This window comes from Gorilla gorilla, chromosome 14 (genome assembly GCF_029281585.2).
Source record: "Gorilla gorilla gorilla isolate KB3781 chromosome 14, NHGRI_mGorGor1-v2.1_pri, whole genome shotgun sequence".
Lineage (NCBI taxonomy): Eukaryota > Metazoa > Chordata > Mammalia > Primates > Hominidae > Gorilla > Gorilla gorilla.
In genome coordinates this window covers 25285564-25298915 of record NC_073238.2, presented here as the reverse complement: position 1 = coordinate 25298915, position 13352 = coordinate 25285564, and positions in this window count along the sequence as shown.

Genomic DNA, 13352 nt, shown 5'->3' with positions numbered 1-13352 from the left:
CATTCATCACCCAGCTAGTTCCCCAAACTGGAAAAAGATGGTGCTGTGCGTTTTTATTTCCCTACTTCCCAAAAAAAGTGAAGGAGAAGGCCGAGCAAGGTGGCTCACGCCTGTAATTCCAGCACTTTGAAGGCAGAGGCAGAAGGATCACTTGAGGACGGGAGTTTGAGAACAGCCTGGGCAACATGGCGAAACCCCATCTCTATAAAAATCAAAAATTAGCCAGGCGTGGTGGCGTGCACCTGTAATCTCAGCTACTTGGGAGGCCGAGGGGGCGGATCACTGGAGCCCAGGTGGTCGAAGCTGCAGTGAGCTGAGATGATGCCACTGCATTCCAGCCTGGGCAACAGAGCAAGACCCAGAAGCAAAGAAGAAGAATCATCCCGGTCATGGGAACAGCAGGCAGAGAGGATCCCCAGGCCATGCTAGCGGGGGACTTGCAGAGGGGCTCACAGAGCACGCACACAAGAGAGGCAATCAGAACACAGTTGCGAGAACAGCACCAGGGTGCCCTGCACTCCAGCTTCCTCCCTCACCCCCACGGCTGTGAGCAGACACAGACACAGAGACACACACATCTCCAGCATTGCTAAAATATAACTCATTGTTAACACGGGCACGATAATGATGCCTAGTGCGCAGCAAATACTCAAAATGTCCCAATTCTCCAAAATTGTCCTTTCCAGCCACATATATGTATATAGGATCCAAAAGTCCCAGAGAAACACACGTTGCAGGTGTTGACAGGGCTCTCCGGTGCCTCTTACACCAGACGAGCTCTTTTCCTTTAGTGACACCACTGGCTTCCAGGGTCTGGCCAGCTGTCCGGCAGGATGCAGCATAACCCAGACTGGCCCAGCATGAAATTCGGGTGTGGTGTTTTGTGCAGCAACACTCACAGGAGACGCTGTCCTCCGCCCGTCACAGCAGGGGACATGTCAGCTCTCCTTCCCAGGTGATGGTACCTCCAGTCATGGGGGAAGGACTGTCGCCAGCTGCTCCTGCGTAAGTCCCCCTCCCCTTTGTAACTGGTGGTCCTAGGAGCGTGAATATCCTGTTAACTCAATGGCTTTGGCACCCGAGTTAGTTGCCTGTGGCTGCTGTAACAGAGTACCACAAACAACACAGGTATGTTCTCTCCCAGCTCTGTAGACCGGAAGTCTAAAATGGGTCACACCGGGCCGAGATCGGTGTCAGCAGGGCTGCATTCCTTCTGCCTGTGTTCCTGGGTACATGTGTGGCCCTTCTTCCGTTTCCAAACCGCATCCCTCCAAGCTCCGCGTCCATCACTGCATCCCCTCCTCAGGCTGTGACCCTCCTGCCTCCCTCTTAAAAGGACTCTGAAGATCACCAGGGCCCACCTGGATAATCCAGGGTGGCCTCCCCATCTCCAGGTCCTTCACTTAGCCACATTTGCAAAGCCCCTCTTGCCATACAAGGAGACCTGTGATTACACGTTCTGGGGCTTAGGACAGGCACCTGCCTTGGGGATGCTATTCAGCCGACTTCAACATCAGCTGCTGATGTTCACCTGAATGTGTTCATTCCAGGGGGAGTGCACAAATGGGGACTTTCAAACCCATCGCCTCTCCCATGTTGGCTGGATTGTTCTAGGAGGAAGTGTTCCCTCCTTCTAGGGCCACCATGGACTATACTGTTCATCCAATGCTCTTCATCCTATGTCTCAAATTTGGCCACCAGAGCCCCTTCCACCTGGCCTTTTTGGCCTGTTGAGGCATCCCCGTCTGTCCTCAAGTGCATCCGCCCAGCTGGCGCAACACGATCCATACTCCGGCTCATCCTGTGCCCACCTCCACCCAGATCTGGACTTAGGCCCCATCGTGCCGCACAGCTTCAGAAATCACCCGTATGCCTGTGTGCTTGGGTAGCACCAATGTTAGCTCCCTTCAGTGGTTAGAGACAGAAAATCGTTTTTTTTTTTGAATTATGAGTTATTGCTGCCACTTCCGGTAGAAGCACAAGCCCCCAGGAACCCTCTTTGTCTCCCGTTCCACATCCCTATCTCCCGCCTCCCAGCGAGAGAAAGAGTCCTGGTTCTGAGGAGGACCACCAAGCTGCTGGGGGTGACCAGCCCTTAATCCACAGACAGTGGTTTCAGACGACCACAGCAGTGCTTCTGCTGCGACAAAGCCTGCCTGCGACGCGGAGCTGCGGGTCCCCACAGCCAGAGGCCCCTTCGAAAGCCGCTTCCATTCTTGTTTCCATCTGGTGTTGCTGTCAATTGTTTTAGGTTCATTGATTTCTGTTTGAATTCAATGTTCAATTTTTTTGTGCTTGTCAGTTTAATTCTATTTCTGAACGTGTAAACATTTACGTGTTTCAAAAGTCAACACATATGTAAAGGATTCTCTGACTTCTCACTCCACCCAGTCCTCCCACCTGGTGGTTATTTATGTGTGTGTGTAGTTTCTGTATGTAGTTTACATGTGTGTGTAGCTCGTGTGTATGGTTTATATTGTGTGTACAGTTTGTGTGTGTGGTTTATGTGCGTGTGTATACTTTGCATATGTAGTTTATATGTGTGTAGTCTGTGTCTGTAGTTTATGTGTGTATAGTTTGCATGTGTAGTTTATATGTGTGTAGTTTATGTGTGTATACTTTGTGTGTGTGGTTTATATGTGTGTGTGTAGTTTGTGTGTGTATGATTTATATGAATGGGTAGTTTGTGTGTGAAGTTTATGTGTGTATAGTTTGTGTGTGTGGTTTATATAGGTGTGTATAGTTTGCGTAGTTTGTATGTGTGTGTATAGTTTCTGTGTGCAGTTTATGTGTGTGTAGTTTGTGTGTGTGGTTTATATGTGTGTGTAGTTTGTGTGTGTATCGTTTATATGAATGTATAGTTTGTGAAGTTTATGTGTGTGTACTTTGTGTGGTTTATATGTGTGTGTAGAGTTTGTGTGTGTAGTTTGTGTGTGATTTATGTGTGTGTAGTTTATGTGTGTGTAGTTTGTGTGTGTGGTTTATATGTGTGTGTATAGTTTCTGTGTGTAGTTTATGTATGTGTAGTTTGTGTGTGTGGTTTATATGTGTATCATTTCTGTGTGTAGTTTACGTGTGTGTACTTTGTGTGTGGGGTTTATATGTGTGTGTATAGTTTGCATGTGTAGTTTATGTGTGTGTACTTTGTGTGTGTGATTTATATGTGTGTGTATAGTTTGTGTGTGCCGTTTACATGTGTGTACTTTGTGTGTGTGGTTTATATGTGTGTATAGTTTGTGTGTGTAGTTTATGAAAGTGTACTTTGTGTGTGTGGTTTACATGTGTGTGTACTTTGTGTGTGTAGTTTATGTGTTTGTGTATAGTTTGTGTATGTGGTTTATATGTGTGTGTGTGGTTCGTGTGTACTTTATGTGTGTGTACTTTGTGTGTGTGGTTTATTTGTGTGTGTATAGTTTGTGTGTGCAGTTTACATGTGTATACTTTGTGTGTGATTTATATGTGTGTGTATAGTTTGTGTGTGAAGTTTACATTTGTGTACTTTGTGTGTGTGGTTTATATGTGTGTATAGTTTGTGTGTGTAGTTTATGAATGTGTACTTTGAGTGTGTGGTTTATATGTGCATGTAGTTTGTGTGTGTAGTTTATGTGTTTGTGTATAGTTTGTGTATGTGGTTTGTATGTGTGTGTGGTTTGTGTGTAGTTTATGTGTGTGCACTTTGTGTGTGTATAGTTTGTGTGTGCAGTTTACATGTGTGTACTTTGTGTGGTTTATACGTGTATGTAGTTTGTGTGTGTAGTTTATGTGTTTGTGTATAGTTTGTGTATGTGGTTTATATGTGTGTGTGTAGTTTGTGTATAGTTTGTGTGTGTGTACTTTGTGTGTGTGGTTTGTATGTGTGTGTGGTTTGTGTGTATAGTTTGTGTGTACTTTGTGTGTGTTTTATATGTGTAAACAGTTTGTGTGTGTAGTTTATGTGTGTGTGGTTTATATGTGTGTGTGTGGTTTGTGTGTGCGTAGTTTGTGTGTGAATAGTTTGTGTATCATTTATATGTATGTGTAGTTTGTGTGTGAAGTTTATGTGTGTGTACTTTGTGTGTGTGGTTTATATGTGTATGTATAGTTTGTGTGTGTGGTTTATGTGTGTGTACTTTGTGTGTGTGGTTTATATCTGTGTGTAGTTTATGTATGTGTGTAGTTCACAGGTGTAGGTGTAGTATGTGCCGTGTGTGTGCATGTGGGTGATTTGTGTGTGTATAGTGTGTAGTTTATATGTGCGTGTATAGTGCATGTGTGATTTGTGTGTATAGGTTGTGTGTGTAGTTTATGTGTGTGTAATTTACATATGCATGTGTAGTGTGTCTGCCTGTGTGATTTCTGTGTGTAGTTTATATATGCGTGTGTAGTGAAGGGATGTGTGATTTTTTTGTGTATAGTTGACGTGTGTGGTGTGTGTGCGTGTATATGATTTGTGTGTGTGTGGTTTACATGTGCATGTATGGTGTGTGCCGTGATTTCGGTGTGTGTGGATTATGTGTGTGTATGATGTGTGTGATTTGTGTGTGGTTTATGTGTGTATGTGGTATGTGTGATTTGTGTGTGTGGTCTCCATGTGCATGTGTGGTGTGTCTGATGTGTGTGGTTTGTGTATGCAGTTTAAGTGTGTGTAGTGTGTGTGATTTGTATGTGGTTTACATGTGCGTGTATGGTGCATGTGGTGTGTGATTGTGTGTGGTTTACATGTGCATGTGTGGTGTATCTGATGTGTGTGATTTGTGTGTGTTGTTTACATGTGTGTGGTGTGTGATTGTGTGTGTGGTTTACATGTGTGTGTGTGGTGTGTCTGATGTGTGTGATTTGTGTGTGTGGCTTACGTGTGTGTGATTTGTGTGTGTGGTTTGCATGTGCATGTGTGGTGTGTGTGTGTGTCCCCTTACACCCCCTTCTTACCCACCTGCAGATGCCCTCGGCGCTGCACCTGCCACACTGAGCAGCCTGTCTGTACTCCCGTCCTCTGACTCCCTGAGTTCTCCCCAGTCCCCCCAGGCCCCCTAGGCTCCCCAGGCTCCCCACGGCCACATGATGCCCCGCGCTGTGGCTGTTCCCGTTTGCACAGCCCTGCCTGGTGAATGAGCACTCAGGTCGTTCCCAGTGTCTCGCTGTGACAAATGAGGCTGTGCTGCATCCCTCAAGCATGCACCGTTCCCTATTTGCAGAGGTGTCCCCTCGGCGGAAATTCCTAGAAATGGAATCGCTGGGTCAAGGGGCAAAGCCAGTGTAATTTTGTTAGCTACTGCCCACCTTCCGCTCCCTCGGGTGAAGGACAGTTTCCCTCCTAGTGTCGGAGGGAGCCAGTTTCCCATGGCCTCCTCCACCGCAGTCGCGCTTTTGAATCGCTGCCAGTAAGATATGTGAGAAACTGCATCTCCGCATAGCTTGTATTTGCATTTCTTTACTACGAGTCTCTTTCCCTATATTTCAGAGCCATTTGTTATCTTGTTCTACACACTTTGTCCATGGATTTTACCTACTTCTCTGTAGAGTTTCCGGGTTTTTCCCATTGGCTTGAGTGAGCCACGCACACAGGGAGCCAGAGGCAAAGGGGACGTGAGACCTGCTCACGGGAGGATCAAAGAGGCGACTGCCCCACAGACGGCCTGGGGAAGCCCACCCAGCTGGGAGACAGTGGGCGCGTCGCCTTGGCTCTGGAAGCAGTGGGAAAAGCAGAAAAAGGTCACCCCAGGAAATTCCAGTCACAAGCCCACCTCAGGGGCAGTGTGGCCCGAACTCACGCTCACTGGATGACTGGAAAAACCCCAGGCCAAAAATTTAGTCTGAGGGAGTCCTGGCAACCCAAGCTTCTGGGAGAAGCAAAGGCGAAACCTTTCCAGAGAAAGGCATTGGAAACCTGGACCTCAGAGAATCCTCGCAGACAGGGGTCCGGGGAATGCAGCCTTGCCACCTTACAAGTTACCCACACGCAGGAGAAAATCTGCCCTCCCCAGGACAGGAGCCCCCCGCAATGGCGTCTGGGAAACGTCAGGTCCACTCTGCCAGCCACAAGGCCCCTGGAAGCAGCGTGGCCTGGGTGCAAAGCAGCCGACACCTCACCCGCGCCCCTGGGCCTCCTGAGGAAAGAAAGCCCCAGGTCCCCAGAGTGCCTGTGCGGCCCCTCATCTCCCTGCATGACAGCCCCTTTGGCTGTGACCTGGGGGAAAGAAATTGAATCCCATCATTTGGGACTTTCACTTAAAACTCAAAGTTCTGAGCTTTGGCTTTTAAATGGTGAGGGCAAGAAAATGCATTTTCACTTTAAAGTCTAGCAACTGTAGTTGGCAAGGGCATTTGACCTACAGACTTCTTCGATCAAGTAATACAGGAATGGAAGAGCCCCCCACGTTTGGGCCACTGTGTGTCACAGTCTTGCCGTCGCCACGGCAGTGCTGCAATGTCACGTGACTGTGCAGTGGACACCGCGTGGGGCCGCCGTGTGTCACAGTCTTGCCGTCACCACGGCACAGCTGCAATGTCACGTGACTGTGCAGTGGACACCGCGTGGGGCCACTGTGTGTCACAGTGTTGCCAACGCCACGGCACAGCTGCAATGTCGCGTGACTGTGCAGTGGACACCGCGTGGGGCAACTGTATGTCACAGTCTTGCCAACGCCACGGCACAGCTGCAATGTCACGTGACCATGCAGCTGGACACCGTGTGACCGTGCAGCTGGATACCATGTGGACGGCGGGTGGGAGGCATGAGTTCCAGCTTTGGCACAAAGGAGCTTTGCATCAGTTTCATTAATCCTGGTGTAAACGCCCAGTGTGTTCACCTCGCCGGCTGCCTAGACACAGCCGATTTATCAAGACAGGGGAATTGCAAAGGAGAAGGAGTAACTCACGCAGAGCCAACTGTGCGGGAGACCAGAGTTTTATTATTACTCAAAAGGGTCTCCCCGAGCATTTGGGGATCAGAGTTTTTAAAGATAATTTGGCAGGTGGGGGCTCAGGAAGTGGGGAATGCCGGTTGGTCCGTTTGGAGATGGACTCACAGGGGGTCAAAGTGAGTTTTTCTTGCTGTCTTCTGTTCCTGGGTGGGATGGCGGAACTGGTTGAGCCAGATGACTGGTCTAGGTGGTGTCAGCTGATCCATGAGTGCGGGGTCTGCAGAATATCCCCAGCACTGATCTCAGGTTTCACAATAGTGAGGTGATCCCCAGAAGCAATTTGGGGAGGTTCAGACTCTCACAGCCAGAGGCCGCAAGACCCCTAAACCATAATTTCTAATCTTGCAGCTAATTTGTTAGTCCTACAAAGGCAGACTGGTCCTCAGGCAAGAAGGGGGTCTATTTGGGAAAGGGCTGTTATCAATTTTGTTTCAGAGTCAAACCATGAACTGAATTTCTTCCCAAAGTTAGTTCGGCCTATGCCCAGGGATGAATAAGGACAGCTTAAAAGTTAGAAGGAATATGGAGTTGGTTAGGTCTGATTTCTTTCACTGTCATCATTTCCTCAGTTATAATTTTTGCAAAGGCAGTTTCATGGGAGGTAAACCCAAACAGCCCCCTGCAGTCCTGGGAGTGGCTTCATGAAGGGGACCCCGACAGTTCTCCTCTCCCTAGGGGCGGCCCCCCAGCTGACCACAAGGGTGACAACGAGGCCCTTGGGTAGGGCAACAAAAGGCCGGGGAAGGTGGGGGTGTCCTCCCCAACTCCCGAGCCTCCTTCCACGTGGAGAAAACTGACTTCTCCGACCCCTGCCTCTCTCCCACCATTTGTCACCCACCCCCACGCAGGGAGGGGTTGGCAAATCCAGGCGGGGTCTGCAGGGCAGGCTGAGCTCACTCTCCGCTGCCACCTGCAGGGGTGGCCTGCTCTGCTGAACAGGTGGGGGCTCCCTGGAGGCCGGCCTGGGCTGTGCATTTGGGCAGGTGGGCCCTCCACTCTGGGGTTCAGGGAAGGCCCCTTTGGCCTTCACTCTGAGCCGCATCTTCCGACCAGCCTCCATTGGGAATAACGGGCAGCCTGGCATCACAGCCTCTGTGGGCCCCTCCTCTGAGCTAAAGTATTACGAATGATGTTTCATAACTGCGTTGGTAGAAAGATGACTATAGCCCAGGCTGCACTGTGTTTATTCTGATTTTAGAAGGCATTAAACCACTTTCCTGACCCCTAAAAGTCTCCTGGGCCCTGGCACTAAGCCTGCTACACCCTGTGAAAGGAAAATCAATCTCAGGCCCCAAAATTACCAAGCCAAGGGAAGAGTCAAGCTGGGTACTGCTCAGGCAAACCTGCCTCCCAGTCCACTCCTGAATAAGATGGCTACAGAGACTAAAAAGCCACTACCTCCCTCAAAATTTGCCCATGAGGAAATTCCTCATAGACAAATGACAGACAGGACCCAACGCCATCCCTCTGCTCCCCTGAGACAAATCCATATCTGATGGCTTCCTCTGCCCTATTGTTGATATAAAAATACAGATTCCCTGAGCCAGACTAAATTGTGTTTCAGTGGGAGGCCGATCAAGGTCTCAAAAGAATGCAACAGTTTGTCTCTTACCTACTTATGACCTGGAAGTCCCCCATCCCCGCAAGTTGTCAAGCTGCCCCGCCTTACCTGACCAAACAAACGTACATCTTACACATATTGATTGATGTCTCCTGTCCCCCTAAAATGTATAAAAGAAAGCATGGTGGCTCACGCCTGTAATCCCAGCACTTTGGGAGACCGAGGCGGGTGGATGACGAGGTCAGGAGCTTGAGACCAGCCTGGCCAAGATGGTGAAACCCTGTCTCTACTAAAAATACAAAAACTTAGCCATGCATGGTACCATGCGCCTATAATCCCAGCTACTGGGGAGGCTGGGGCAGAGAATTGCTTGAACCCGGGAGACGGAAGTTGCAGTGAGCTGAGATCGCACCACTGCACTCCAGCCTGAGCAACAGAGTGAGACTCTATTTCAATAAAATAAAATAACAACAACAAAAAAAAGCAAAATGTACCCTGAGCACCTTGGGCACATGTCGTCAAGACTTCCTGAGGCTGTGTCACAGGCCCTTACTTCACCTTGGCAAAATAAGTGTTTTAAATTTATTGAGACCTGTCTCAGATACCTTTTGGTTTACAACCTGATGGAGGAGTTGGCACTGATAGAAGGGTTTTGGGTTTCCAGCACCTGCCTTCATGCCTTACTTCTCGGTGGCCTCAGGACTCAGAATGGAAAAGAGTCCCAGGAGACCCCAGTAACTCTTCAACTCTTTTACTCTCGCTGTTTTCTCTCCTTTACAGCAGACACCACTATCTGCAAAGGGTCCTGTTGTTCGCTGCTCCTGCCTGCCAGGAAGCACAGCCTAGAGGGCAGTGTCCATGACTGTCCTGAGTAACCACTGGGTCCCCAGCATCTCGGCTTCACAGCTGTTCTGTAATGACCTTCAGACAGAGGGACGAGGCGGGTGGGTGGGTGGATGGATGGATGGATGCATGGATGGGTGGATGGGTGGATAGGTGAGTGGGTGGGTGGATGGATGAGTGGGTGCATGGGCAGGTATGTGGATAGATGGAAGTATGGGTAGATGGATGGGTGGATGGATGGGTCAATAGGTGGATGGGTGGGTGGGTGAATGGGTGGATGGATGGATGGATGGATGGATGAGTAGATGGATGCATGAATGGATGGATGGATGGTGGATGGATGGGTGAGTAGGTGGATGGACAGATGGGGAATGGATGGATAGATGAACAAATAAGTGATGGATGGGTTGGTGTATGGACGGATGGGTGGGTGGATGGATGGGTGGGTGGGTGGATGGATGGGTGGGTGGATGGGTGGGTGGGTGGATGGATGGATGTGTAGACGGGTGGATGGATAAGTGGATGGATGGGTGAATGGGTGGATAAGTAGATGAATGGGTAGGTGGAGAAATACATGAGTGTGTGGATGAATAGGTTACAGAGTAAAATGCCACCACCAGAGCAGTGCAACAGCATGCTTTGCACTCAGCTCTGCCATGGAAAAAGTGGTTCCTTCCCAGGCTCTCACCAGGCTCACATGGGCTCCAGACCCCTGCACCCCCAACCAGACTGGGGACACAGGGACTGTCTGCTCAGCTCTGCATCCATGCACCTGGTCAACACCAAGTGAGTCACAGGGAACCAGGTGGCCTGAGAGAAGGACCGATGACAGATGGCCTCACCCATGTCCCTAGGAGGCTTGGGTCCCAGTCCTGTGGCCCCACCAGCCAAGAGCTTGTGGACATTCAGAATCAGGCTTGCTGGTTTAAGCCCGGGCATGCAGCACCAACACTGTCTGCCCATGGGCTCTCTGGGTCGGGCCCTGCCTGACTCAGTCCCTGCATCACCAGTGCCAGGCCAGGCACAGACAGGCTCAGTGGGGTGGGCTAAGTAGTGTTGGGGACCCAAACCAGGCATCAGAGGGATTGAGATGCCCCCAGGCTGACTCCCACTCGAGCGGGCCCCCCCGCCTCCCCCCGAGCCCATCCCCTCTGTCCACCTGCTGCCACTCTGACAGCTACAACCCACTTCTGCCTTTAACCCACTGGCCACGACTTAGCAGCTCGGCTCCACTTAGCATCAGGGAGGAAGCTGGGAGATGCAGGTTTTCATTCCGGCCAGCTACATGCACCACCATGCATCAGGGTTCTGCTTCCACGGAGGAAGAGAAGAGGACCATGTCTGTACAAGAGGAGCTAGACCCATGATAAACATGAGCCATGCTAATGTTGTCAGCATCCCCAGAACAGCCGGCAACACAGCCTCGCATCACACCCAACCTCCCGCCAGCCTCCAGCCCTGGGCAGCGTCCTCACTGCACCGCAGCCTAGAGAGGGAGCCAGGGTGCAAAAGGGACAGAAAGGGAGAGAACCAGAGTCCAGGCTGACCCGAGCAGCCAGGGACAGAGGACAGACCCGGGAGGCAGATGGGAGTTCAGGGCAAGGAAAGTCTTGGGGGCTGCCTGGGGCGGGGGGAGGGAGATGTGGGGGGCAGAGGTAGGGGTGAGCTGCACCTGGGAGGGAACATGCACCTTCTTCCTAAGGAGACCCTGAGAGGCTTAGGGGAGACGGTAGCATGCAACAGCACCTGCTGCTCCCCTCTGCAGGAGGCCGACTCCACGGAGGACCATGCTCTGGCAGAGGAACCCAAATATGCATTTCTCCCACACCTCAGCCTCTCCTGGACCCAAGGCAGGTACAGGCTCAGAGCTGGGGAACCGGCTGGAGATTTTCCTCTTTTTGCTGACTCTGCCCTGGCATATTCTGAGATACAGGGGTCAAGACTTCAACATATGAATTTGGGAGTCACAGTTCAACCCAGCATGCTATACAGATCTCAAGGGTGTCACTCAGGGAGTTGACAAAGGCAGACTCCACCAAGATAAGAACCTGACCACCTCTGAGACATGTGCTCATCAGTCCCCACTGCACCCCCTCCAGAGGCGACTTTTCATTGCAGATCAGCGTGGCCTGTTCTAGAGCTTCCTACAGGCAGAGTCAGGCCTCACTGGCCCGCCCCAGCTCTCAGAGGCCCGCCATCACTGTGCACCTACACACCACCAGCTGTAACCCAGGCACAGGACCTCAAGGTGGGCCGGCTCAGCTGCCAACAGGAGCGAGTGGTGCTGAGGTATCCAGCAGGGCAGCACACGGTCCTCCCAGGAGCCGTGGCGCAGCACCTCCTGGCCGGAACAGCCATCCTATTCAAATAAACGAGTAACAAAAATGGGCACGCTCTCCACTTCCAAAAGCAATGCTGGCCAGGCGCAGTGGCTCACGCCTGAAATCCCGATGCCAGAGGCGTTGGAACCAGAGCAACTCCATCTTGAACAGGGGCTGGGTAAAATGAGGCTGAGACCTGCCGGGCTGCACTCCCAGGAGGTTAGGCATTCTAAGTCACAGGATGAGATAGGAGGTCGGCACAAGATACGGGTCATGAAGACCTTGCTGATAAAGCAGGTTGCAGTAAAGAAGCCGGCCAAAGCCCACCAAAACCAAGGCGGCCATGAGAGTGACCTCTGATTGTCCCCACGGCTCATTGTGTGCTAATTAGAATGCATTAGCTGCTAAAAGACACCCCCACCAGCACCATGACAGTTTACAGATGCCATGGCAACGTCTGGAGGTTACCTTACAAGGTCTCAAAAGGGAGGGGAGGAGACCTCAGTTCCTCTTCATCCGTTTACTTTCCTGATAAACTTGCTCTCACTTTACTCTGTGAACTCACTCCAAATTCTTTCTCACATGACATCAAAGAGATCTCTCTTGGGGTCTGGATCAGAGCCCCTCCTTTTCCAGTAACACCAGCACTTTGTGGGAAAGACAGAGGCGGGAGGATTGAGTGAGGCCAGGAGTTCAAGATCAGCCTGGCCAACATAAGGAGACCTAAGTGCCTAACTTAAAAAAAAAAAAAAAGGCCAAGCATGGTGGCTTACGCCTATAGTCCCAATATTTTGGAAGACCGAGGTGGGCAGATCACTTGAGCCCAGCAGTTCGAGACCAGCCTGGACAACATCGTGAAAACTTGTCTCTACAAAAAAAAAAAAAAAAAAATACAAAGAAATTCCCGGGCACAATAGTGTGCACCTGTAGTCCCAGCTATTCAGAAGGCTGAGATGGGAGAATCGCTTGAGCCCAGGAGGTAGAAATTGCAGTGAGCTGAGATTGCACCACTGCACTCCAGCCTGGGTGGCAGAGGGAGACCCTCTCTCAAAAAAAATAAAAAAAGAAACCCAGGCAGGCATGGTGGCACGCACCTGTAGTCCCCAGCTGCTCCGGAGGCAGAGGCAGCAGAATTGCTCGAGTGCAGGCTGTAGGTCAAGGCTCTAGTGAGTTACGATTGTGCCACCGCACTCCAGCCTGGGTCACAGAGCAAGCTGCAGTCTTAAAAAATAAAAATAAAAAATAAAAGCAGTGCTATTTTCCTACAAATGAAGAAATCTCATCAGACAAATACTGCCACAAACCAGATGAAAATCATGATCTAATATTCCAACAAGAACTTCAGCTCCGAAGGGATACTACAGCACAGAATAAGAACAGAGGAGAATAAGCACAGAATAAGAACACAGGGAAGAGGTGGCCAAACAGCAGCGGAGTCTGTGGTAGGAAATGACAGAATTCAGGAAGGAAACTGAAGAAAAAGACAAAACCATCTCAGAAATGAAGAAATGAAGTTACAGGTAATACGAGAGCACAGACACCACGAAAATCACGTAAAAAAGGAAAAAGTGAGCAAATAGAAAGAAAGAGGAAAGAGATTAAAAAGGATTAGAGAGAAAGTGACTATAAAAGACCAGTAAAGGGCCGGGCACGGTGGCTCCTGCCTGTAATCCCAGCTCTTTGGGAGGCAAGACAGTTGGATCACAAGGTCAGGAGTTCAAGACC